At 38.7% G+C, this 25,572-nt stretch overlaps 1 protein-coding gene across 2 annotated transcripts in view; it reads left to right on the plus strand.

The window, feature by feature from the left end:
- The first annotated feature begins 10,514 nt into the window (after positions 1 to 10,514).
- The window catches only part of TAB3 (TGF-beta activated kinase 1 (MAP3K7) binding protein 3), a 47,386-nt gene continuing 32,328 nt past the window's right edge, over positions 10,515 to 25,572 (plus strand). For both annotated transcript variants that reach the window (XM_068917060.1, XM_068917061.1), the window contains exon 1: positions 10,515 to 10,672. The gene's annotated coding sequence lies outside the window, so the exon portion shown is untranslated. The remainder of the gene's footprint in view (positions 10,673 to 25,572) is intronic.

The following is a 25,572-nucleotide window of genomic DNA, read 5'->3' on the forward strand; positions in this document are numbered from 1 at the left end:
GAAAATACTAATGGTCAAAGATGAAACAGATGAAGATATCATTCAGGCAAAAAAGAAGAATTTGGAGAAAGTTATACCTATGAAAAGAAGATATTAGACTGGAACTACTATTTCAGTTTTAACTGCAAAGTTCATCAGGTAAACACATACCTAAACTGAGCTGACGAAAGCCTTTGTTTCAGTTAGGATTCCTGGTTATCATACTGCAGGCATGATGGTAAAAGGACAGTGATCTAAACAGACGTAATTGCGGACACCTTTGCTGTTCTTAGGCTACTAGATACATGGCATCAGACATCAAATAATTTAGCCTCTGGTAACCTTGACCTGGAAAGCAACTGTTGTTTTGGTGTATTAACAATCTTTAATGAGCGTATTGCTCTTGTAAGGGGTTCTGGGCAGTTACTTGATTTCACGGGTATTAGCCCGCCATAGCAAAATCTAGATAAAAGTCTCCACTTACAATGACAACTGTTCCTGACAGGATTGAACCGGAAAAATAAGTTGACAGTACAGGTTCCTCTGATATCTGTGGATCTTGTCATAAACAACTAAAAATGACACAGCAATGAAAATTTGCATGTTGTCATAATGCATGGAAGAGAAAGCCTAGAAAAAAAAAAAGGATTTAGCTATAGGAGGAAAGATAGGCATCTTTAATTCTCTTTCAATGGAGTATCTCTTGATTTTCTTCTCAGAGTCTAAGCCTATGCCCACGGATGTAATGGGAAACCTTCCAGCTATTTTGAGCTTAAATGTGCTCCTCAAAAATCCAAAAATAAAACCAGAGGTGATAATTTCAATGTTAATCTCTCTAAACAAGACACCTTTTCCACCTTTCTAGCTTAAAAAAAAGAATGGCAAGTGCTGGATTCATTTGATTATTGTCCTAAAATTTGCTTAATTTTTTTTAAACACAACCAACAACACATCAGTCCGCTTCTGCAAGTCCTTGCATGCTTATTGACTTCAGTAACATTTTTTTTCCTGAGTGAAGCTGCAGGGCTGACAGAATTCAATAGTACAAATTCATTTCTGAAACTATGCCAGCTCCCTCTATGTATACCCTGGCCAACACATCTTCTGGATGAAAGACTTCAATAGGATAGGAAACAGAAGAGATAAAAGCTAGCCTCAATCTCCCTTCTGCTGATGGGTCCCAGAAGATTTATGGCACTGCTAAGAAAGGCAGAGGGCCAGGAGTCCTGCAACCTCTCCATGGAGGGGATTCTAGTGGAGTTTTGTCTACACTTACAAGCTGGCTGCCTTCCCATGCAAATGATGCAGGAGGATTAGCTTCTGTGCCAAAGTAAGCACAAACACTTTTGCCTTGACTTGAACATTAGAAAATATCAGACCATCCCTAAGTGAGCTTTGAAAGGTAAGGTAATTTTTAAAAAGCAGCTATTTATGAATGTTTGTACTCAATCTCACAAACACAGCAAGTTTTCAGAGTTCCATATTTTAAATATGTTTAAATATGTTTCAGCTTAGAACTTCTGTCTCCAAATTTTTTAATTTAAATCTTCTTTGCCAGTTTATCCTGTTTAGAATGGTCATATCTTTCGAAGCTGTTCCTTTAAACTTCGCTGTACCTTCTAATTACTATAAAATTGAATGGATCTCACTTGAAACAAGATGCAACACAGCCTGATTACTTTGAGTGGTAGTGTTGGAGTGGAGATCTTGTTTCCAAGGATAAGTAACATAATTTCCACTATTATAGAGCTGAAGGTATATTTTCAGAGGCATAAACAGACATCCTAACAAACAAAAAATTTTCCTGGGGACAAGGTAGACAAAAGTCCATACCTGAACACCTGAAGCCCAATTTTCAGTGGCAATGCCATCAGTCACTGTGTAATGTGAAAAATGTAACCCATGTCAAAAACATTCTTCTGTGTTTTATGGCAATGAAGAATCATTTGACACCTATGTGGAAATGCATATGAACAACATACTGGTATCTGTGTTTGGAAATGAGTAACTGCCTCACTTTACATGTAATTGTTTGCTTCACACATGCTTTCAATTCTAGGGATGGGTGTAAAAATACAGTTCTTTACAGCAACAGTGCCATTAATGACAAGTGAAATATTCACTTTAAATTTTTTATTGTTTCACTTAGTTTCCTAATACTACTTCTCTGAAATAAGGAGTATTCACATCCTCTTCCCCATTAATTCCAGTGCAATAATAAACATTCTCGCTCTTTTTAGTTTGTGTTCACTGTGTTTACTATGAAGTTGGCACAAACTCTGACACAAGGGAGAAGAGACTGCTTGGAAAGGACATCCCATTTCTCCAGTGGAAAACTGCATGTCAGATTAAGAGATTATTTAAAAGATATCACTGAGTTATGTCTCTGATGCCCAGTATTCACTTTCTTTTCTCCATTAGTTTTGCTTAGCTTTTCAAACCACTAGCCTGAAGGAAACTATTCACTATAATTTTGTTTGGTAACAACTCAAGAGAATTGCTACAATCCTCTTGCCTTTCTTTTGGGTGCTCTTATTCCTGGAGTACCTGGCAGTGGGTTAATGAGAACCTACTTCTGCACTCTGCAAACCTGTCTAGAGAAAAACATGTGAGGATGAACTGACTTGAATAGAACATAGATATCTAAGCTATGAATTTTAGAATAGTTGTCCAGTTCTATAAGATTTGAGTCTTCCATACAACACTAACAGCAATTATAAAGCTCCTTCTCAATTTCACTGTTTACTTCTTTTTATTAGGAAGAAAAATGAACACTAGGTTTGAGGAGCATTTTGTTTTAAAGAGAGAGGAAGGGGTTGAATATTTTTATTTTGAGTGTCTCAGTAAAAAGACTTTTCCATAGAAGATTTGGTATTTCCTAAAAATGGTCTCATTCAATATTCACCTAATCGCTTTTGGTAACAGTAGTGTATTTTTCCAGCTTTCATATACTTTATATTAGGTCCTGTAACCAGCTTTTTCTGAATGCCAGTGGTCCATGTGTCAAAACTGAATCACAGATGCTTGCTGAAAGTGGAGCTTGATTCATCAATTGCTTTAAAGTTACGACCAAGGAATGTCCAGCAGCTAGCAAAGAGACCTCAGCAGAGAGATAAATCTATGGAAAAGCAAAGATGATTTCTGCATCACTTTTCTTTACACTTCACTTCAGCTATTATAAAGCAAATTGGAGGTGGTGGCAGCATCAGCTAACCTTGACCACACCATCAAGTAGAAAGAAGGGACACTGCTTTTCAACCGGCTAGAAATGAAAGTCGTCCTATTTGGAAACTAATGCAACTCAGTATCCAAATTTGACTTGTTAATACAAGTCAAATATAATACAACCTGGTATAACTTTGGCAAATACAAGCTATGTGCCTTCAGCTCTACATGAGGAGTTTGTAAGTGACTCTTCAAAGCAGTACCACTCCTGCTGTTGCATATTAGTATGCAATGCCAAAGGCTGCAGAAAGACACAGTAACAAGCACGGAGGTCATATTGTGTGCACTGACCTTGGCAACCACCAACACTCTCTTTTGTCATTCTCTGGTCTAAACCTAGATTATAAATAGACATTTGCAATATTGACAGATGTCACAGGCTACTGGGAGTTTGATGCTTAACTGAATACTTCCTTGAAGTGGAATACTGGAACTAGGAACACCGTTGCAGATGTCTTCAGAGTTAAGTGTTAGCTTCTCAAGAACTGATAGAACTATTCCAATAAACTGTTGGCAGCACAAGCTGGGACTTCAAAAAAAAAAAAAAAAAAAAATTTTTGCCTCAACTCTCCCTCAACTCCCAGTGTTCTTCAAGAATCCCATCTTTACTCTCCAGGTGGTAGTACTGACTTATAGAACTACTCTGCCTGTAAGGTGTTATTCAGTACTAGAAAGCTAATCATAAAATGAAATCAATGAACTTTTTAACTAGTTAATTATGAATGAATGACTGAATGCTGACAGTGTTTTCTGCAGATCTAATGCCCTACTAATGCATTCTTATTGCTGCCCTAAAATATCTTAGTGGGGATGAAACTAGTATGTTCCATAGCAGACTGTAAAACACAATAAAATTTCTCACTCTGATCATTTGATCTTTTCACTAATGAATAAAAAATGCTCCAAATCTCATGTATGTGGTTCTATTTTTATTCATATTCTGCAGCATGGTTGCAATTTTCTATAGTATTATAGAATATGTTTGGAAAATCATTTTCTAGTATACTTTGTGCATCTTTCGAGGAATATAACACCAGATGCCAAGAAGAAACATTTGTATCACAGCCTGTTCTGCTCCTCCCCTCTCAAACACACCATCAAATTGTAACATTGTTTTTAGGTTTCCCTTGCCTGACAGATATGAGTAGAAAAGCAAGAGAAAAAGAAGGTAAGAAACATTTCATCCTGAGGCAGTAACTCATTCTATATATTGCAGAGAACTCTTACACATTGCTACAAGGATTTGAATTTCATTTCTACAGATTGGGTTTTTCTGACCCAATCATTCCGACCCCTCTTACCAGCAACCATACCTGATGCGATAATCTGTTATCTGCTGGTATTCTTGTTTGCAGGATACATTGACGTTGAGCAATGAGTGGGCAATTGACAGTATTTGATTATGAGTTTAGTCAAACAGTCAGTACAATTCAAAAGTACCATCTCCCTTCTGAATGTCACATCTCAGTGAAAAATCTGGATGGAAATATCGATGTGATGCAACTAGATCTGCTTATAGAAAAAAAGGCAAAAATGTTACTCAAACCTTGAATGGACGGCAATCCATGAAAGCATCTTAATAAAGTTAAGAAAAGCACATACATTCTTTTGTGACAATTCACAAATGTAAGCTCTTTTATCCATAAGACTTTCAAAATCTTTTACCTACAATTTAACAAATCACATGTTCACTAGTCTAGATATAGCTGTATAACACAAATATTCGTCCACTGCACAAGCATAGCCTCATCTAAGATAAAAAAGGACAGCAACTTTATAGAACAGAGTAGTACCACACAACAGCACTGGCACAGAAGAAGCAAAAGACATCATTAATTTAAATTCCTGCTACTGTGGGGGAAACCGTAGATATTTAGAAATTGGAATTGACCAGTGCACCAAAGTTAGTTGTAATGAAAAATACTCCCAAAGGAATCAATTATACATACAAACATATATATAATTCAAAAGACATATACAGACTTCATGGAGTTTAGAAAAGAAAAGAAAAGAAAAATCACTAATTCTCTTTGAATCGTAGTGTTAAATCCTCTGAGCTCTAGTAATAAAAATGCATGCATATATATATGTACACAAGCATGTTTTTAAGTCTTAATTCTAGTTCATTCATTCCATATATCCCATTCAAACATTCAGAAAATAATTATGCTACTACATTTATTTTATATTTGTTATTGCTGGCTTGATTCATTACTGTTTCAACACCAAGGAGCCCTAGTGACAATTATTCCACTAAAACTGTGGCAATTGCAGAAGACTCTACAAAGGAACACTTCCAGTTTTTTCATATGTTTCTAAGCGTGCTTGTGGAGAAGCTGTACTTCTGCAGAATCTAGTTCCTCCAAATCACAGGCTAGTAATTCGTAAAAGAGCACAAACCTAGTTACAAAGATTGTAAAGATAAAAATAGGGACTGCTCTACAGCTTTTTTCCAAACAAGAATCAAAGCCAAAAAAGGTGCATGCTGGCATAAGTTCTACAGCTCTTTGCAGTATCTCTGTGTACTCCGCATCAAAAGATAATTTTCAAAACAACAGTAGAATCCTGCTGCTGCTTCCTAGCTGTCCTGGGAATGAGTCACAATGCCAGAGAACACAAAGGTAGACCTTGAAAGCTTTCCAGTATATATGCAATTGTCATTGCAGTGTTTTAGCTCAAAGCTCGAGCACAACAGAGACACAAAAAAGATAATAATAAAGGTTATTCTCTTCTCCCTTATTGTACATATACATACATTCATACGTACACCAACAGTTTCACCAAATTTTGTCAGCTAGCCCTCCACAGGGTATATCAAATGACAGTTGCTTGGATTTGCACTACTTGCAACTTAAGGTAGAGAAGAGTCTCTACCTTAATATAAAGTAACAAACTTTGAGTGCTCATATGACCCTTTTCCATTTTCTCACAGATTCATTTTGACCTTTCAACATTAGTATTGCTGTTACTCTTAAATTTCAAGATATCGTCATTTTGAAATCACAGACCATTGATCCACGATGACTGCTACATTTTCTACTGTCCTCTCAGAGTCACATGATTGATACAAATTCGAAAACTAATCAAGGCATGTAGTAGAGTCAGAATAGCCTTACTCCAAAAAGAAAAGGGCAAAGGATGATGCCTATGTTCAGGTTAATAGAGATTAAACTAAATTTGGAACATAGTAAAATCATTTAGCTCTATGTTTTGTTTTTAAGGGAATGGAATTCAATGGCCTTAAGACCAGAAAATGTCAAGGATACATTCCTTAAAATGTAATGCAAGACTGAAATGGTCTTACAAATCAATGACATGAGATTTCTAAAAGAATTGCTAGATGATTTGAGAATTTTAAACTGGCTTGTACAAGGACTATAACTTTCTACTTAATGGTTGAGGTGGAATGAAAAATGTTGTAAAAAGGATATCCTTTACTCTGAGCTCTGCTTCTGCAGGCTTATAGCTAAATAATTCTGTTTAGACACTTAAGTCTCCAACTTCTTGTATGTAAGTGAACTATCACAGCAAGCAGGATTTGACACTAGCACAAGATCTTGTAACAGGCCTACAGATTACTTTCTTTAGATTTCATTCCAGGAAAATTTCCTTCCATATGGATATGAAAAATGATACCTCCTTACTCTATACATTCGTAGCTTTTTTCATAGTGATGTCTACTTCAATTACAAAAGGACAGGAAAATTTACTTCTTCTTGTGTAGCGTAACTAAAACTATGACAAATGGATTCACCTCCTTTATGCATCATCAAATAAAACCACTAGGCATATCTCCATGAGAAACTACACACTACTGACCATGATGTAACAGGGAGAAAAAAAACTCAGTTTGACTTGTTGGATTCCAAATGCAGTTTACAGTGCTTACATTTAAAAAAAAACACTCTTTAGACTTGTAAACTGAACTAACTCTGTATAGAAACTATTCAGACACAATAAATATGGAATATTAGAGTGCCATTTTATCAAGATACTTTTCTAGATGCAATTCGTAGGCACAAGCATGCAGAAAATTGCTTTTTTTCTCCAAAATGGGAAAATGAGTTTCTTGGATGGCTATTCATAAAGAGAAAGGTGGGGCAGAACTAACCACATTTTTGTTCTGCTCAGAAATGAATGTACTGCAGAATTTAAATCCCAACTGAAGGGCTTTCAAATATGGGTAGGAATAACTGACATAAGGAGGGCATTTTCATCTAGAAGTTATTACAGAGCTGAGTTTAACAATGAATCCCATTCTACTTGGAGTTACTTTTTTAATAGGTCTATTTCTCTAATTTGTAATCATATATATTGCATCTTTTAAAAATACAGAAAAAAATGGTGCTCATAGCGCTCTGATACTCTGGTTCTTAAACAGCTGTCTAAGAACTGTCCTGATTATGCAGTGCCAGCTCTCCTTGTTTCCAGCTGCTAAATCCTATTAGAAGCAGCTAAAAATACATTAAACACTTTCCTAATATTACTTTTCTGTATAATCAATTGTTGTAGTTGTCATATGGATAAGAGGAGACAGAACTAGATGAGCAACAAAACAAACTCCTTTTAGAGATGTATTCAGCAAAGTTAAAACATCTACAACAAAACATACATGATTTCTGGGGTAATCAGGCACCTAATACCCTTTAGGATTTTTTCTGAAATTCCTGAGCAAATCACTGACTCTGCTATGACTACTCATTAACTTTCAGGACTGATTAATTTGCCCATAGCACAATCCTGCTCTCAAAATCTATGAGTGGCTAAAGGCAGATGACAAACACGATACTAAGCCTCTTCGATTTCTATTGGAACACTCCTGCACCGAGCAGGACAAGTACAGACAAATCAAGCAATTGTCACATGACAGTCTTCCATCACAGTTCATTGCAGAAGAAAGGCATAATTTCCAAACAAAAATAAAGCATTGGCTGCTGCTGAGCTTGGCTGCTGAAGCAGCCAAAGAGAAGCAGCCTGGAACTGTATGGAGTTTACAGAGGAACAGGGAGAAATACTGGTGAGAAGGTTTGACTCGGATGCTAATTTGAAAGATCTGGAAGCAACAGATGACAGGATGAACTAAGACAGTGGCTGGGCCACATGAAAAAATACAGAAGCCAATGACAGTATGTATAATCCAGGGAACAGAGTCTTTTTTCCTTGGATTATGGACACTGCCACCGGCTGTGATCTGATAAGGATCAACAGCTATGGCAAAGGGCTGCTTCTTACATTTTAAAAAAGTGAGAGATAAAACAAAGCTACTGGAATTATTTATTGGGTCAGAAAGCACTCATTTATATTTGCAAACTATGTATTTACCTGAAGAATGTGTGCTTTAGGATCCTGATATTAATTCCAAATATAGGATAAGAACTGGTCTTAATGGCTAACAGCATTGCTGCACTAAGATAATGCCTACTGGCTTTACATCTTCTCTAAAAATACTAGTCAGGCTTGGCTTGTTTCAGATGTAGGGACTAGAATCCCAGAATTCCTTAACTTTCTTTAAGGAATCTCTGACACAGGAGCCAAGGCTTCAGCATAAGGAAGATGACATGAAGAGCCAAAAAGGGCAATACAAGATACACACCCCCGTTTACCCCTTTCCCTTGCACTTCCTAGACCTCTGCCAGAGAGAGAAAGAAGGTGGTTACAGGAATTCTATGTCTGCTCTGGAGAAGTTCAATGCAAAACTGCAGCTTTGGTGTTTCTGCGGCTTTCACAGGTAAGATAAAAAATAATTTATGTAAGACAGATGCTATTAAACATACAATAATATTTGAAGAAAAAAAAAAAGAGAAAAACCCACAGCATTTTTGTCACTCTAAAGGAGACACTTCAGACCAGTTTACACAGGCACACAAACAGAGGAACTTAATCCTAAACAAAGGCCTAGTGTGTGGATGAAAAATTAAACATGCACTCACTAAACCATCTGCAATGCTCTGCCTCAACAGGAACGTTTCAGTTTCCACTGGTGTCAAAGAAAAGTCCAAGTTGGATCCATCTATGTAAGTCTGCACTGAAAGTGGAGCTACAACATTATTCAGAATGGCACAGGATGATGACAGTTTACGGTAGGAACACAAACTATGAGTATTTTCATGCTGGTATTTATCCCCTGCTATGTCAATAAGAACTGTACTGTAGACTTCAAGTCCATATACTTTATTGTTACTTTCAATATTTGCAAAATGATGCCCAAAATTTTGATAATTGCAAGAAGCAAAACCCCACAGAAACCTTAACCATGTTCAGAAAAAAGTTTGTTAAAATTCAGAATGCCCATTGTGACAAGAATGTCCCCCTTAAACGAGGATGTTAGCTTCCACTATGCTGCCTCTGTGTCTGAAATCCTTGGATGTGCGTTTGGCACACTAATACTTTCTCTTCCCTAGTGAGGCTATAAACACTTCAGACTGCCACACTGTGTGCCTGTCTGCACCACACAAAGGGGGGCCAGGCTTAGTTATTACTCGATTCAAAAGCTGCCAAGTACATCTCTCCTTTCTTTTGTTGCACTTGTTTAGGCATAACATAAAGGTCGCAGCATGGTCAGCAAGCCCCCTTGGAAGTCATGCCAGGCAGGCCTGCAAGAACAGAAAATCTGGTTCTAAAACTCCTTTTAAACGAAGATTAAAAAAGGAAAAAACCCTCAGAAGATTAAAAAAGGGAAAAAAAAGAAAAAGGAGGGGGGGGAGGATAAGAGCGGGTCCCGCGGCCAAGTACCTCTTCCACACTGACGCTCGCTGAAGCAGCAGAGGGCCGGCAGTGAGGGCCGGCCAACAACCGCCAACGGCGGCTCGCGCAGGGCACAGCCCCGCCCCCTCACCCGTCTCCTGCGGTTCCCCCTTTACTGCCCAGCGCTCGTTTTTTTTTTACCGCGCACGTTCAAACCCCCCCCATTCCCCCCCCCTCCCTCTCCGCCGCCAAGTCTCGCGAGAGCCGGGGCAGCCGGCGCGGGCTGCGCCATGTCGGTGCCTGGACGACGTAGGCCGGGCCTCTCCCCCCGCCGCGCGGCTGGCGGCCTCAGCCGTCGACACTGAGCGTGCGGCGCAGCCCGCAGCCCGGAAGCGCTTGACGGCCGCGCTCGAGGCCCCCCTCCCCCTTCCTTCCCCCCCTCCCCCCTTCACCGAGACCCGGCGTCGCTCGGAGACGCCCCCGCCCCTCCCCCCGCTCCGCGCACCCTCCCCCGGGGGGGGCCCGCCGCTCCCCGCCCTCCCCCCTCCCCCCCCTACCCCCCACCGCCGGCTCGCGCCCAGGAGGAGCGGGGGGGCCCCGCCCGGGCGCCTCGCGTGCCGCCCCCTTCCCAACGGTCGCCCCCCCGCCCCCCTCCCCTCCCAGGCCCCGGACCCCCCCCCCCCCCGCCCTGCCCGGAGAGCCGGGGCTCAGCCGAGGGGCCGGGCAGGCAGGCGGGCGGGCGGGCATGCAGCCACCGCCGGAGCCGAGCCCCCAGCGCAGCACGGTGAGGGGGGCGGGTGGGCGGCGAGGGGGAGGTGTGGGGTGGGAAGGGAGCGGGGGGAGGGAGCCCCGCCGGGCACTGCGCACTGCCGGGGCGGCGGGTAACCCCCCCCCCCCCCCCGCGCCAGGGGAGCGGTGGGGCGGGCGGGGGCTGGCGCTGGTGGTTGCCTGGTCTCGGGGGAGACGGGCCGCGATGGGGGCAGGGGAAGGAGGGGGGACCTCTGCGGGGGTAGGGGTGTGGTGACGGGAGGGTATCCTGGCTGGTGTTTCGCTGCCCGAGCAGGGAAAACTTTGGTCTTTGTTTTTTGGGGCCTTTCTGAGAGGGTGGCGGGGTGCCTGCCAGGGGGTCCCGTACTGCTGCCCGCTTAACAGGGGCTGCGGTGCGTGCTAGGCCACCGATACCGCTTTTGTTGTTTCCAGTGTGGTAATTGCAGGTAAAAGAGTTGCCACTGCCTCTTCGACATGTTAACTGCAATATGATGCTGATGCTGTTGTGGTTTGGCTCTGGGCGTAGAAGGGCCCCAAAGGTAGCAAGGCCTTAGTTATGCTCCGTCCAGGGTCTTGTCTTGAGATGAGATTTGAGATCTGGTTGTTTACATCAGCCCTTCAGAGGAAAAAATATATATATTTTTTTAATTATTTATTTTGTTTCATTTTTAAATAGCTGGCTGTGGTAGAAGGATGCTATTCTATTTATGGCTTGATGCTGTTTCAGTGTTAGCGTTTGACCGTGCAGTTGGTGCATTTTTTCCTTCATTCAGACATGATTTGTGATCTAATATTGGCTGTTCTTTCCTTTGCTTAGCAAGGAGAAAACAAAGAGAGGAAAGGCAGTTGCTTAAATGGCTTGAGAGTAACTATGCTTTAGAGAATCCCTGTCACCAAAAAAATGGTATGGCCCAGATTTGCCACACTGCAAGGTAGTGCAAAAAGTAAAGCAAGACACTGTCTTCAAATAGGTATGAATATGCATAAAACTACCTTTGAAGGTTTAAGTGTTAACTGGTTTCAGGATGCTATTAATAAGCTATTAATATAGACTATATTCCTTTTCACTTTAGAAATCAGCTAAAAAGACAACTATTTGTAATGCTTTTATAGTGACTGCATTTTAACCTTTGTCAACTTGATGTTCTACAGTAACTTTTTCTTTTCTTCTCTTCCTCCATTCTGAATAAATATTAAGAGCGAATAGGCTGACCTTTCCTGCTGTTTTATTGATAGACTCCATTATTTTTAGTGCTGATGTTCATGACTAGAAAACTGAGTAGGAAGTTTACAGGCCTGTGTTCTGTAACAGGTCTACTTGATCTGTTTTGCTTTGAGAGGGCTTAGTGCAAAAGAACTATAGGTAAAGCTTATATGATCAAAGGTCAGTATCTGTTCTGGTAGCTTTAATTTTGTTTTTCATATCTATGAGAATAGCACTCCTTCCCCCACCCCCTGGTATATTTTCAGTTAACATAGTTCATATAAAAAGAAGAAATGTTAAATTCATTTCCTCTTACTAGGGAGAGAGGAACAGGATTCTTAAAAATAAAGTATTTCACAACATTTATTAACGTCTGCCCGTTGTCCTGTCCTGTGAATGGTGTCAGTTGATAGCAGCAGTCTGAAGAATGGTACAACAGTCTATATCAATGTGTATATTGACTGTCTGAGTTTGTCCATAAAATTATTAACATAGCTTTTACACACATTGGTAAAAGGCAGTAAAATCGGAATTTCTGTCTGCCTTTAAATCTTTGTTTTAGGTACAACGAGATGGATAAGAGTGATGGATGCATATTATGAAGCTTAACTTTTTAAATCCGGTTTGGGTCATAAACTTTACTGTAAGTGCTTGCTGCTAACCGTACAGATGGTACTGTGAGGTCTGCGTCCCTTCTTTCCTGTTTTTTTCTGGATTCCATCGAGGGTCCTTTTTGCTTCCATGAATTGTCATGTAGAGGAAGACAAGATAGGTTGAATCTACACTGCAACTTTGCTGTGCTCTATTCATTGAGTTGCAGAGGAGTAACAGTTTCTAGTTGTAAATGATTCCTTTGAATTTGTCCAAGAGAATACGTGAATATGACTTTTAATGTTATCCATTAATAGCTTGCCTATTCATGCCCCCTCTCGAAAAACAGGTAGTGCTTGAATGAAATTAAGTTTTTGGTTATATTGGCCTGTAGACACTTTCTGCTAGTTTTAATCCTGTGATTTTTTTTCATTTTATAGTTAGTTTGAAATTTAGTGAGTAGCCGTAAAGCATGACCTGCGAAAGTATTCTTGGTCGATTGCACCGAGAGTGATGTGATGTATGTGGGTTTTACATACCAGATTTGGGGTCAAGGTTATATATTTATTTATGTACTGTACTGCATAAGTCAAAACTTGAGAAGGTATTTTATTGAGTTATTTTTCAGAAAAGAGTTATAGCATTCAGTGGGATAACAGCTTAAATCTTTATTTCTACAACTGCCATATTTTAACAAAATCACTGACTAACAATAAAAGCAAAAGTCTTTGATTCTCTTCTTTGACATCGAAAATATTTTAATGGTGATCCAGAATTGATCATATCTAGTAAATTTTGAATAGCATGAAATCTGTCATGTATGCTTAGTCATCTGACTCAATTACAGTAGGACACGTTTTACTCGAGAAGAATATCATATAGACGTTCTTAATCACTACAGTGAGTTGAAGTAAGTGCGATGTCTGATGTGTATGTATATGGGTGCACACAAATATAAGTAAAGGTATTTATAATGAAAGTGTTTTTTTTTTGTTATATGAGGCATTTAAAAGGCAAGTAACAAATGGAGAGTGAAACTGATGGAGTTTGTATAAGGCCTCAGACTTTTTCATAAGCACCTTTTTGACAACTTTGGAATGCAGGTGTTTTGAAGTTTATAAAGTAGAAATATTCATGCCTTAGGTTTTTTGATATTTTTTCCTTTCCTTGTTATTGTCTTTACACAAACAGAAAAATAAAATTAAACTGGGAATTGGTAGTATTGGTTAGCACAGTAAATTGCTCTATTGAGGTGTTACTTTCAAATCACTACAGAACTTTCCTGATATTTGTCTTTTTTTCTTTTTTTTTTTTTCTCAGTCCTACAGCAGTCTGTCTGATGTACGTTTTCCATAGACTTATTTCTCTATGGAGGTAACAGACTAAACTTTATTTAAAGGGCGATGCTAGCCATGTTGTTCTTGTGAGAGACCAAGGATCGTTTTGTTGAGGCTGAGCGTACAGTGATGTCATAGTCCTCGTTCACGAGTTTGAAGCATTCTTTCTAAATGGAAAGATAAGAGTTTAGAAATTCTTTTTTAAAGTTTAGACTCACTTACGCAAGTGTTGAAGGTGTTGGTTCATAACATTTCCAGAACAGGTTCTTGTATTCTGCCAAAGCTTAATATATCAAAGCTGTCCTTTGAAAGGTTTCCAAATTATGCTAGTAAAGTTATGCAAATATGTCTCTCTAACTAAAGACATAAGTCAGACCAGATACTGTTCTGGTAGCAGGCTCTGTGGTACTGATTAGCTTTTCTGAGTTCTTATTCTGTATGAGATGGATAGTTTGTCATAGCTATGCTATGTCAGTCAGTACTTAAAAGATGGCACTTTGGTATTAGTAGATGTGCATATGAGTCTGTTGAATTCCGGAAGAGAATCACCGAGACCTTTTTATTAGCATGAGAAACTGAAATACATCTGGGAAAATTCAGTATGTAATATGATGATGAGGCAGAGTTAGAATGCTACTAATAAACCGTGTAGTTCATGATGGGCAGTGAGTTAATACTTGTCTTTTCTTGCTCTTTCTCTCTTTTTGAAAATATATTTTCAAACTATGTGCGCTTCTGTTTCGTATCCAGATTGAACTAACTTTTCAATATTCATATATCTGGTTGATTATTACTTTGAATGTTTTTTCCCCCTTGAGGTCCTGTTTCATAATAGCCAACATAACAGTACAGTATAAAAGTGAAAAATTCTGTCTCTATTAAGATTATATATAGCTTTGTGTTCTTAAGTAGCATTACTTCTTGGATTGCAGGTGAGCTTTATTTTATTCAGGAACTGAATTGAAAATAGTGATATTTTAAAATCTTCTTCAGTATATTACCAGGTTTTGTCTTAATTTTGTCTTAACTCTATAGTAGGAAAAATTACTTCTCCTTTTCTTCTTTTCTGAGATTGTATAAAGTAGACTGTGTTTATAAGCAAACGGTGAAGCTGCAGGCTACGGTTAAAGGTTATTTTGTTATAGTAGTGTTAAATAACCTAACTAACATAGCTTAAGAATAGATGTTTTCCTACCTGTCTGTGGGCTTACTGATGGATAGTTAGGAACAGTTTTTTAAAAACACTTTTCAGCAGGTTGCATGCAATCAATCATATTCAACACTCAGTACCTTTTAGTGAAATACTGACTTTCAAATTAAACTGTATATCCACTTAAATGTGTATTAATTTGAAAAATAGCACAGTTTCTGTGAAATCATGGTCAATTTATGGTTACTTTTGGAAAAAAAAAATTAATGCTGCCGGCATTTGCCTCAGTTGTTGTGGCACCAAAAAAAATATGGATACTTTTCTAAAATGTTTTCTGTGTTTACTGTTCAAATTTGATAACAAGATCCCAGCAGGGCTATTATTTGAATCTAGTTGCAGCTTTAAGCTTTCATTTTTCCTTTGGTTATGTTCTAATGTATTTTTCCTGAAGTCTCATCTGTTTGAAAAATTTGTACTGGTTTGCATCATCTTTAGCTTTCTGAAAGTAGCTCGCAAATGGCTGGCAAAAGGCTTGTTTTATTCTGTTTGTGGCATTGTATAAATCCTGAAGTATAAATCTTACTGTTCTGTAGGGAGCTTGTATACTTTGGCTTAACTCAAGCTGTGAATGTTTTCTTCTAATGCTTGGAAAGCGTTAGGGATTTGTTTTCCTCCTTGATTTTCAGCAGTGGGTGGGGGATCAATAGGAGTTCAGAGCAAGCAGGAGGGGTTGTTCTTTGCTTACCTGGATTCTGTGCAAGTTTTGAAATTAATTTAAAATTTATCCTTCATGTTATATGCTTGAAGATCAGCTTGCAGAAATAGCATGCCGGGCACTAGATCTTTTCTGGAGCTTTGCTGTTGAAACGTACCTACCTTTCTTTCCTGGAACTCTTAAGATTATACCTCGATCGTACGATCGAGTAATTCTAACTTTAATGCTGCTAATGCTAGACTGCCTTATTTGGACCTGTCATTTTTAAAGTGTTAATTTTGTGCAGTTTCTCTGTGTTGCTTCATATTTGTTCAAAAACATTAATGGGTTCATTTTCTGCTAGCAAGCTTTGCTAGGTGAAGTATCACCTTTTTCTCAGCTGCTGACTTGAAAGTGTTAAAAACTGTCTATTGTTTTGTGGCTGATTGTACAGCGTTATGTCCTTTCCTGGTACAGATCAGGTTTTTTGTTGCTAGATGAACCAGCAATGTACGGATATTGTTTTAATAATTGTGGAATTGCTAAGTGAGTGTTGGTAACAACTCAGAACATATATATGAAATTTAGTTTTTGAAACAAGACATTTTTGTCTGTGCTTTTTTAGAGTAGCATGAGTGTTGCAACTCATTAGAGAGCTTCGAATGGACAGCCTCGGATAACGGTGATTTTACTCTGAATCTCCGCTTTGTTTTGTGCTTTTAGAACAACGTTCTGAAAGTGCAGTTGTAGAAGTTTGCTCACTGTTCCTTTTCATGTGTGTCAGTGATCTACACAGCTATTTCAGAATGAATCTCACTGTAGGTCTGCAAATGTTTCATGTTTTGTGAGTTTATGAGCTTTTGAGTAACTGTTCAGGATGACGTATACGCTTTGCACTTTCTCTTGCTTCCATATGAAAGCCATTGGGACAGTTCTGCTAGCAGACAATGAGGTGAAGTCCGCGTAAGGTCCTGCCTTCTTTCATGTTTATTAACATTTTTTGACAAACTTTTTTTTTTTTTTAAAGTTTCTTGGAATATCCAGGTTAAAAGAAAGAGAGACAATTGGAGATAACTGTCTCTACCATACCTGTTGCAGTAGAATGGAGTTGTTTAAAATGGCAGAATATAGATCCTCTTAAGTTAAATCTACCTCTTTGCAAATGTTTTTGAAGCTCTTGCTAGACAGAATCAATAATTCTTTTATTTTAAGGAAAGTTCCAAGTCAAGTAAGGGTCCTACCTGCCAATCCTTTTCCAGATTTGGGAGTTGAGGTGAATGAGGGCGAAGGTAGCCTTAGGCCTAAAGGAGACCTAAGAAAGAACAGCCTTCTTGATCTGTCTTTAGAACTGACCTTCTACTATATATAAGTGTATAAAAGAAAAGGGAGGGATCAAAGAAGTCAACCAAGTAAGTGTTGAAACAGAGCGTTTCCTCATCTATGAGGAAAGGGTCTGCGAGTGGGGATAAATTAGCAGCCTCTATGGAGGACAACTTTAAGTTATCTAAAGGCAAGAAAGAAACTTAGCAACTCTGGAGCAAGCCTTGGTGCTTTTATTACCATTAGCTGGATGACGTATCCCTATACTAATGCTGATACTGAGTGATCTCCACTGATCTTTTCTGTTGTTACTCAGTGGGGCGCTAGTACCAACAACAGCAGACATTGCTAGTCCTGTGACAAACGGTACTGCTCTTTCTGGAGGAACCTTCAGTTGCTTGAAAGCTGCTTTTCCCTAACTGATACCACTTTTTGTACAAGTTGTAACAAAACTAAGTCACAGGCCTCCTGAGAGCATATGTTACCCAAGATGTGATCAGGGCAGGGAGACAACAAGTTGCATTCTTTGGTTCCTATCTGTACAATTAATTTCTGAGGCCTTTCCTCTTTAGTAGTCCTGGTGCAGTTTGCTGTCATGTTTGTCTGTTAGCAGGAGGACAAACCTAGCATTAATGACCAGGTATCTTCTGTTTGATGGACGATTCTCTTTTTGGAAAGAGCTCCTACTTCTCTCACCTTTTTTAGGAATTCATGTCTTCTCAAAGGGAATATTCAGTGTACTTTGTTTAAAAAAAAAAAAAAAAAAGCCAAACAAAATCCACCTTTTGTTTTAATTGTCCTTGGTGATCTCACTGAAGAGAACATTGTGGGGATTGCTGTTCACAGTCTTGGAATCCATAGGGACTGGATGGGAGGGGTCATGAAAGAGCTGACAGGAGAGAATCAGAAGAAATTGCAGCTCCAATCTTACATGAAATGCAGTTCAAGAAAAAAAGTCAGCCCTTTTCTCTTTCCATGTTTTTCCACTGATTCCTGTTAAACTACATGTGAAGGCTTCGTTTAGTCCATCCTGTTCTTTCAGTAAACCACTCTAAAGAATTGTCTTTTGTCTTGTTTTTTCCCACAATGCTTTTTGAAAGATTGTATAGTTAAGGCCTTTTTAAAGTACTTACAGAGCTCTAGGAAAAAAAAAACTTAAAAAAAAAAAAAACCTTAAACATAAGCGTTTATCATAGTCTTTGATTCAGGAGAGGGAAAGAAAGTACTTAACATTTTACAAAATCACAGAGGTTGAGATTGGAAGGCCAAAGGTTGGATACCTTTGGATATCATCTAATCCAAACCCTTAAGCTTAAGCAGGGTTGGCTAGAAAAGGCTGCCCAAGACCATGTCCAGTTGTGTTTTGAGTGTCTCTAACGATGGAGATTCTACAACCTCTCTGGGCAGCCTGGTCCAGTGCTTAACCACCCTCACAGGAAATAAATATTTTATTGTGTGAAAGTGGTATTTCCTGTGTTTCAGTTTGTGCCTGTTGCCCGTTGTCCTGTCACTGGGCTCTGCTAGAAAAGTCTGGCCTTTTGACACCCTCCCATCAGATATTTATAAACATAGATAAAATACCCCCTGAGCCTTCTGTTCTGCAGGCTGAGCTATCCCAACTTTCTCAGCCTGTCTCCATAAAAGAGGTGCTCCAGTCCTTTAATCATTTTCATGGCCCTTTGCTAGACTCGCTCCAGTAAATCCGTGTGTCTCTTGTATTGAGGAGCCCAGTACTGGACCCAGCACTCCAGATGTGGCCTTACAAGTGCTGAGTAGAGGGAAAGAATCACATCCCTTGCCCTATTGGTAGCACTCTGCCTAATACAGCTCAGGATGCCGTTTGCCTCTTTGCCACAAGCGCACATTGCTGGCTTATGTTCAGCTTGTCCATGAGGACCCTGAGGCCCTTCTCTGCAAAGTCGCTTTCCAGCTGGTTGGCCCCCAGCCTGTATTGGTGCCTGGGGTTATTCCTCCCCAGGTGCAGGACTTTGTACTTCCCTTATTTGAACTTTGTGAGGTTTCTCTGTGCCCATTTCTCCAACCTGTTGAGGTCCCTCTGAATGGCAGCACAGCCCTCTTGTATATCAGCCACTCTGTTCATCATCTGCAAACTTGCTGAGGGTGTATTTCGTACCATCTTCTGTGTCCTTAATGAAAATATTAAACAGTATTGGCCCCAGTACAGACCTCTTGGGGACACTGCTAGTGACTGGCCTCCAGCTGGACTTCATGCTGCTGATCACAACCCTCTCAGCCCAGCAGTTCTCAGTCCACCTCACTGTTTGATCATCTAGCCCATACTTCACCAGCTTGTCTATGAGGATGTTATGGGAGACAATGTCAAAAGCCTTACTGAAGTCAAGATAAACAACAGCCACTGCCCTCCCCTCATCCATCAAGCCAATCATCTCATCATGGAGATTCTAAATAGCAGAGACGTGTCTTACAGAAAACACTGCTTTCGTGACAGTGGCAAATTTCTCTTTTTTGGGCTACTCTGAAAAGTGTGCTTGAGCGTAATCATTGGTGTACTGTAGTTCTTGTATCTGATTGTCCTTTGCTGAATATTTAAGTTTTTTCAGTAGCAGTTTGTAGTAAGCCCAGTATTTGGACTTAGCTTCTAAATGCTACCTTCTGAACTGAGCATGCTCCCTCACCCCCTTTTTTTTGCTGCTGTTGGTTGTATTGCCATCAGTAAAAATGTTTGTGATGACTGCCACGTGCTTATATAAGCTGCACTCATTTTTAAGTGAAGCTGTTCGTGGCATAGGCTATATAGTTTTTCAGAAAATGAAAAATCCATATGCTTAGGGGGAATGCATTTAGACTTGTGAGACCCTTTTTGTTTGCTTTCCTGAGTGTTTTTTGCTGAAGGGTTTTTTTTTATTATTTTTTTTGGTTTTCATTTGGGTTTTTTTGAGCAAGTGTGTGGCACTTGTTTAAACTTGTGTGGCAAGTCCTTTCTGTGTCTATTAGAATTTGTCAATTATGTAGCTATGTTACATAATCATAAATAGTCTTATCTTAATTTTTAGCAAATTATAAAAACTGCAAATGAGCAGAAGAATGTGATGAATTTTGAATTATTTGTTCGTGAGTAGTAATAAATATAAGACTATCTAGTAGACAGGTACTCTACAAAAGATTTTTTTTTTTTTGCAGTATCCAGAACATGTTTTTGTATTCATTTCAGCAATATGTTCTTAAAAACTAGTAAAGTAATTGTGGAAACAGATTTTAACTAGGGTTCTTTTAACAGTTAATTAAGTTGGTAGCTGTGAAAAGACTAGTGCTTAAACATTAAATGAGTTTAGTAAGGTATAAACCTCAAAACTGAATTGAAATAGTTTATTATTGAACATATATTTGACTTATGTCAGTTTTATGAATCAACTTTAGAGGTAGTCAAACATAATGAAGCATTGGTGAATATAATATTAGCACAATTTAAAAAATTTCTGCTGAGCAGCTGTTCAAGGGGATTCTTTTTAATCTGTGGGGATCTTAAACCTGTTTCTAGGTGATTCATTAAATTCTTTTATGACACTGGATTAAACTCATATCATTTCTATTTACCTCATATGAGAACACTGATACTTTTCTATATAATGTTGGCATTCTGCATAGCTTGCCATGTTATTTCAGTTATTCTGTCTGTTTCATGATTCTTGTTTGCTGACCTCTGAAATTTCTGCACAACCATCTGGACTCATAGCTTTTGGTTTTTAGGGGGTGTTAAGGCTAAGAAGTGTTGTTTTTCCTGATTCTTCCAAGAAAAAGGAAAACATTGACTCAGAAAGGAAGTTTTTCAGGGAAGCTGGAAACCATGTACCTCTCCCTGTTGCTTAGGTTGCTGACTTGCTTGAGTGCAAGTTCTTTGAATGTCACAGGGTTATCGATTGCTATATCCCTTAAATTTGAAAACAAGACTTCCAAAAACGTTATCTAAATTTTTCAGTTTCTAAGACACTAAGTAAAATATGATCTGGTCAAATATATGGGTGTCTGCAAAGCCTGCTTCAACTATGAGGTACCTGTGTATCCCAGACAGAAGAAAAGCTGCTAAATGGGAGTCTTAAATGTGTGATTTTGACTGGTCTAATAATGGAGTAGCCTTTTCTGCCTTACCTAAAAGGAGAGTCTGCTTGTGAGATCCTCCTAGTGAGGTATTAGCATTTTGACTGGCGTGTCTCACTCTCCCACTGCTGCCTGTTTCTGTCCTTATGTTTTGTTTCTGATCCAGGCACAAGGTTTCATATGGTTTTGGGGTGAATCAGGGAACTATTCCAAGTTAAGCTAGTATTTGGGGTTTGTAAATAAAACTTAAGCTTTAATAAGGTTCAGGTCACCATTTGGTCCCTAAACATTTGTGCTAGCGCATCAGGAGGAGTAAGCGGACAAGAAAAAGCAGAAACAAATTGTCTTTTCAGTAGTATTATATATTTTTACTCATTTAAAGTGATTGTGAAACACCCAGACCAGACCTCAGAAATCGGGATTGTCTCTTGGAGAAACAGCCAATACAGTTGATGGTGCTGCAGCTAAGCAATTTATTCTGATAAATATTTACCCAGACAAAGGGTGTGGTGTGTTTTTTTTTTTTTTTTTTAAATCCTCCAGAACTCTTTATTTCCTGAAGTTAAAGGTTGTTTTGTGCCTCATGCTCACGTCTTGTTTCAATTCTTAATGTTTTCTGAGTTCAATAACAGTAGCAAAAAAAAAAAAGCCTTTCTTTTTCTGGGCTTTTTTTGTTTGTTTGGTATTCTCTGGTATGACACCCTATACTGGAGGAAAAAGCATAAGCATTTGGATGTTCAGTATTCTTTTTCCCTTATCACTCCCTATTTCGCTCTCTCCGCAGAGGAGAGGGAAGTAGACTACAGCCCTCATGCAAGTAGGGACAATCTTCTGCTCACTGTTAAAGAACATTTGTTACAAGCTTGATATTTGAGTGTAATTTTTCTTTTTTATTATTCCTACTGTTAATTGTTCTGCGCTTCTCATGTTAAAGAAATTACTTTTTTTCTCCCCCTCATTCTGGAAATGTTTTTAGATAGCGCTTGTTAATGAGATGTTCTAATACTGTAGAACTTGCTAATAGGTTACATCTTTCTAGTGCTTCCCAAATTGGCCCATGTTGTGTCTATTCTGTTATATAAGCTACCCTAAAGAGACGTATTTGTTAACATTAGTAATTTTAAAACTAACTTAAGATGTAAAATAGCTAAATAAAATTGATTATTCAAATGTAAATGCAGTTCAGCTCTTAACTGAAAGTAATAGATAATCATTTGAATTAAAAAAAGTTGCTTATTGTAATAACTTATAAATTATTAAAACTTCTCGGACTGCATATGATTTAAACATGCTTTTTCAATTCTTTCATGGTGGTGTTTAATTATTGACAAGTTTGGTCTACATAGTAAATATTTTAACCTAAATAGGTAGTAACTAGTCAATACTACATTTCAGTGTTTGAACTTATAATGTAAATGTATGCTTACTTTTCTTTATGCACAGTTACTTTTTCTCCTGGGATCATTTGAGCATGTATGACCACATAAAGAATGTCGTCTTAGGTATACTTATAAATTTGTTGATAAGGCAGCGACTCAATTGAAGAATATTTTATCTGAGTCCAGTTAATTTACTTTTCTAGTATATAAAAGTTGCTGTTCTGACCAACTGTGTGGTTAGACGTGGAAACCTGACAAATTATCAGACAAAGGAGTAGAGAGCAAGCATTTGTGGCAAGTTGAGTGTATGATCTCTTTTGCAACTGCTCTTTTCAAACTTTTTTGAAATGTCTTTCTAATTAACTTGAAAATCAGACAAAATATGTAATGAAAGGTTATTTGACTTAAGATTAGCTTCCTAAGCAAGGCTGTTTACACAGTAATGGAGAATTGGTGGGCCCTAGCGTGTCCAAGGTCTTTTGTGTACCCAGAATGGAGTCTGGTCATCCTCCTTGGCAGAGAAGTTAACTCAAATACTATACTGAAATTTAAATTGGTTAACAGATTCTGCAGGTAAATTTTACTTTAAAAAGATTTCACTCTTTTTTAGCAAAGAAAACAAACTTTAAACAGTACTAACTTCTAGGTACTGTAACAGAAAACTGATAAGATGGAATTACTTTCAACTACTCTTTTGGTTTTGTCAGTTCATGCTGCTTGCGTCTAGGGCAGACGTCAGTTATTAGCTGCAGAAGAATACTCTAGTTGCAGAGTCATTGGGGGGATGACTGCAAATGTAGTTTAAACTTAAGATTTTTATGCAGTCTAATCTGTTGTACACAGGACTGTATTTGATCTGTGGGAAGATGCATGATTGTAGTTTTTTTTTCTCCCCTCTCTGTTCTTGGGAAATGATGCTCTTTAAGACTCTAGGGAGATAGACCAAAAAGACCTGCGTTTCAGATTCAAATTCTTAGTGTCTAAGTGAAGAGCTGGACTTGCTCCATGTTGCTCCTCTCTCTACAAAATGTGTGCACAGTGCCACTTCGGAACAGTAAAGAAATTGAGAGATTGACTAGAGAACTAGTTTAGCACCATATTTCCTCCTTTACTGCAGCATTTGAGCAAAGGTGGTGCTGCTCCATACCAGGTGAAAGATGACTTTTAAGATTTTGTAGCTTACATCAGGAGCCGCTCACAACTATTGGTTATCCGTTGCTCTCTTCCGTTCCTCTGAAGGTTAATAGCGCTGAGCACAGCACAAATACTAGAGCAATTTTAGAGTAATGTAAAGAACGTTTCCAGCAGTTCTTTTGCTACTGCTTTACCAAGTCATCCCAAAGACCCCTGCTTATCTCGGAATAATGGAGGAATCTGTTAGAACAAAAAAGGACAGAGCTTCTGGGGGATGGGCACGCCTTGAGTTGCTGGACAGCACCTTTTTGTTTTAGAGAAGTAAAATAATCCAAACGTCTTTAAGAGTAGAATGAGTTAGTAACTATTTTAAGTTGGAGCAGTCTCTGCTCCCTATTTTCTTCTTCCTCTAAAGCAGGATTATGAGGATAGCTTCCTAAAAGGCAAATGAAATCAGAGCTGTTTATCCTACCAAGCTTAATGGAGTAGGACAGATCAGATCAGTATGGAAATGTCAGCACCTCTCTAAAGGCACAACTGCTGTAAGTACTTAACGTACATATTTGACTCAGATTTGGGAGAATGTTCGTCATATAGAATAAAGGTAGTATATTTTAAAACTGAGATTGCCAATAGAGACTATTTTGGGTGAAACCCTTTGAGAAGCCAGAGTCATCTTCAGAAAATGTGCTTGATTCATTTTGCCTCGTCGTATTCAGGTCTATTCCTAGTTTGTTTCCTATAGCCATACCTGATGGAAGTGAAATTTACTCATAACTTTCTCTATCAGCAGATAGAGTTTAGCACTGAAGTTTAGCACAGACTGTTTAGCACTAAAGGGCCTGTTTCCTTACAACTTTTCTATTGTAAGCCCCATTTTATGGAGCCAGAGTTGTTTAATGTGTTCCTGCTAAAACCCATGATCGCATATACTAGCTTATTTACTCTACATCATCATAGGATTGGTCTTTTTATGCTCAGGTATACATAAAATGTCATGCATTCTCCAGGCAGGAATTACCTTGGTCTCATCGTTTGGACCTGGAATTTCGTGGCCTAGTACCAAACGAAGAAAACTAAACAAACGTGACTCATGGCTGGACAGCTAAGTGCCTTTGTAGGCAATGTCAGTGAGCAACCAAGGTGTCAGGGTTGCAAGTACAGTTTTTGTTAACCTACCAAATTCAGGACTTGAAGCTTCATAGAGAGAGGGAAAGAAAGTGTGGTTCTTAGAATCAGTTCATACTAGCTTATAGCTATAAGTTCTTATAAGCTATAAGAAATTCATAAAACTTCTAATTTAAAGATTGTTAAATTATCAGAAAAATCTATTTCCTGAGGACACAGAAAAGTGCAAGTTATTTTGGCAATGTGAAGTGGAAGTGAATATAGTTTGTAGAAAAGTTCAATGTTGGTAGCTGCCCTTTTACCTCTGCTATCTGTAGTCACTCAGCCTGCCCTTGTTGGCATTAAAAGGCCTGATTTTGTGCCATGTTCTCTGTAAGGAAGAGAACACTCTAATGCTTTTATCCAATTAAGTCATTGGATACCGTTCAAGTCCTTTGAAGCTGTACAAGAATTCTGACGGGAATGCATCAGTGCATCTTAGGATGAACAATTTTATTTATATTCCAGTCTTTCCATATCTGTTTTGGCTTGTCTTATTTCTGGCCTAAGATTATGGAACAAGTGGCTCTGAAATATCTACGCTTTTTCATGGAGATTTGCCACTGAAACAATTCCACAGGCAGATGGCAGCTACTGCTTTATCCGAGTGTTGATTTTTTTTTTAAAACGTTACCCTATACTACCAAGGTTTCTCTGCACGGTAGTTGTAACACAGTACTAGCTTATGGGAAGAGGGAAACTCACAGTTTTCCTTCCAGCAGACTTTTTTTAGTATTGTATTGATATTATGTATACAGAAGGCTGAAGCCGGTACAGAATGAAAATATTAAAGAACGTTTGTCTAGTATCCAAGTCATCTCTCCACAGAAAGTCTTGGGACTAAGCTGAGGTAAAAATTTGTG

The sequence above is a fragment of the Struthio camelus genome, chromosome 1, assembly GCF_040807025.1.
Source record: "Struthio camelus isolate bStrCam1 chromosome 1, bStrCam1.hap1, whole genome shotgun sequence".
Classification (NCBI taxonomy): domain Eukaryota; kingdom Metazoa; phylum Chordata; class Aves; order Struthioniformes; family Struthionidae; genus Struthio; species Struthio camelus.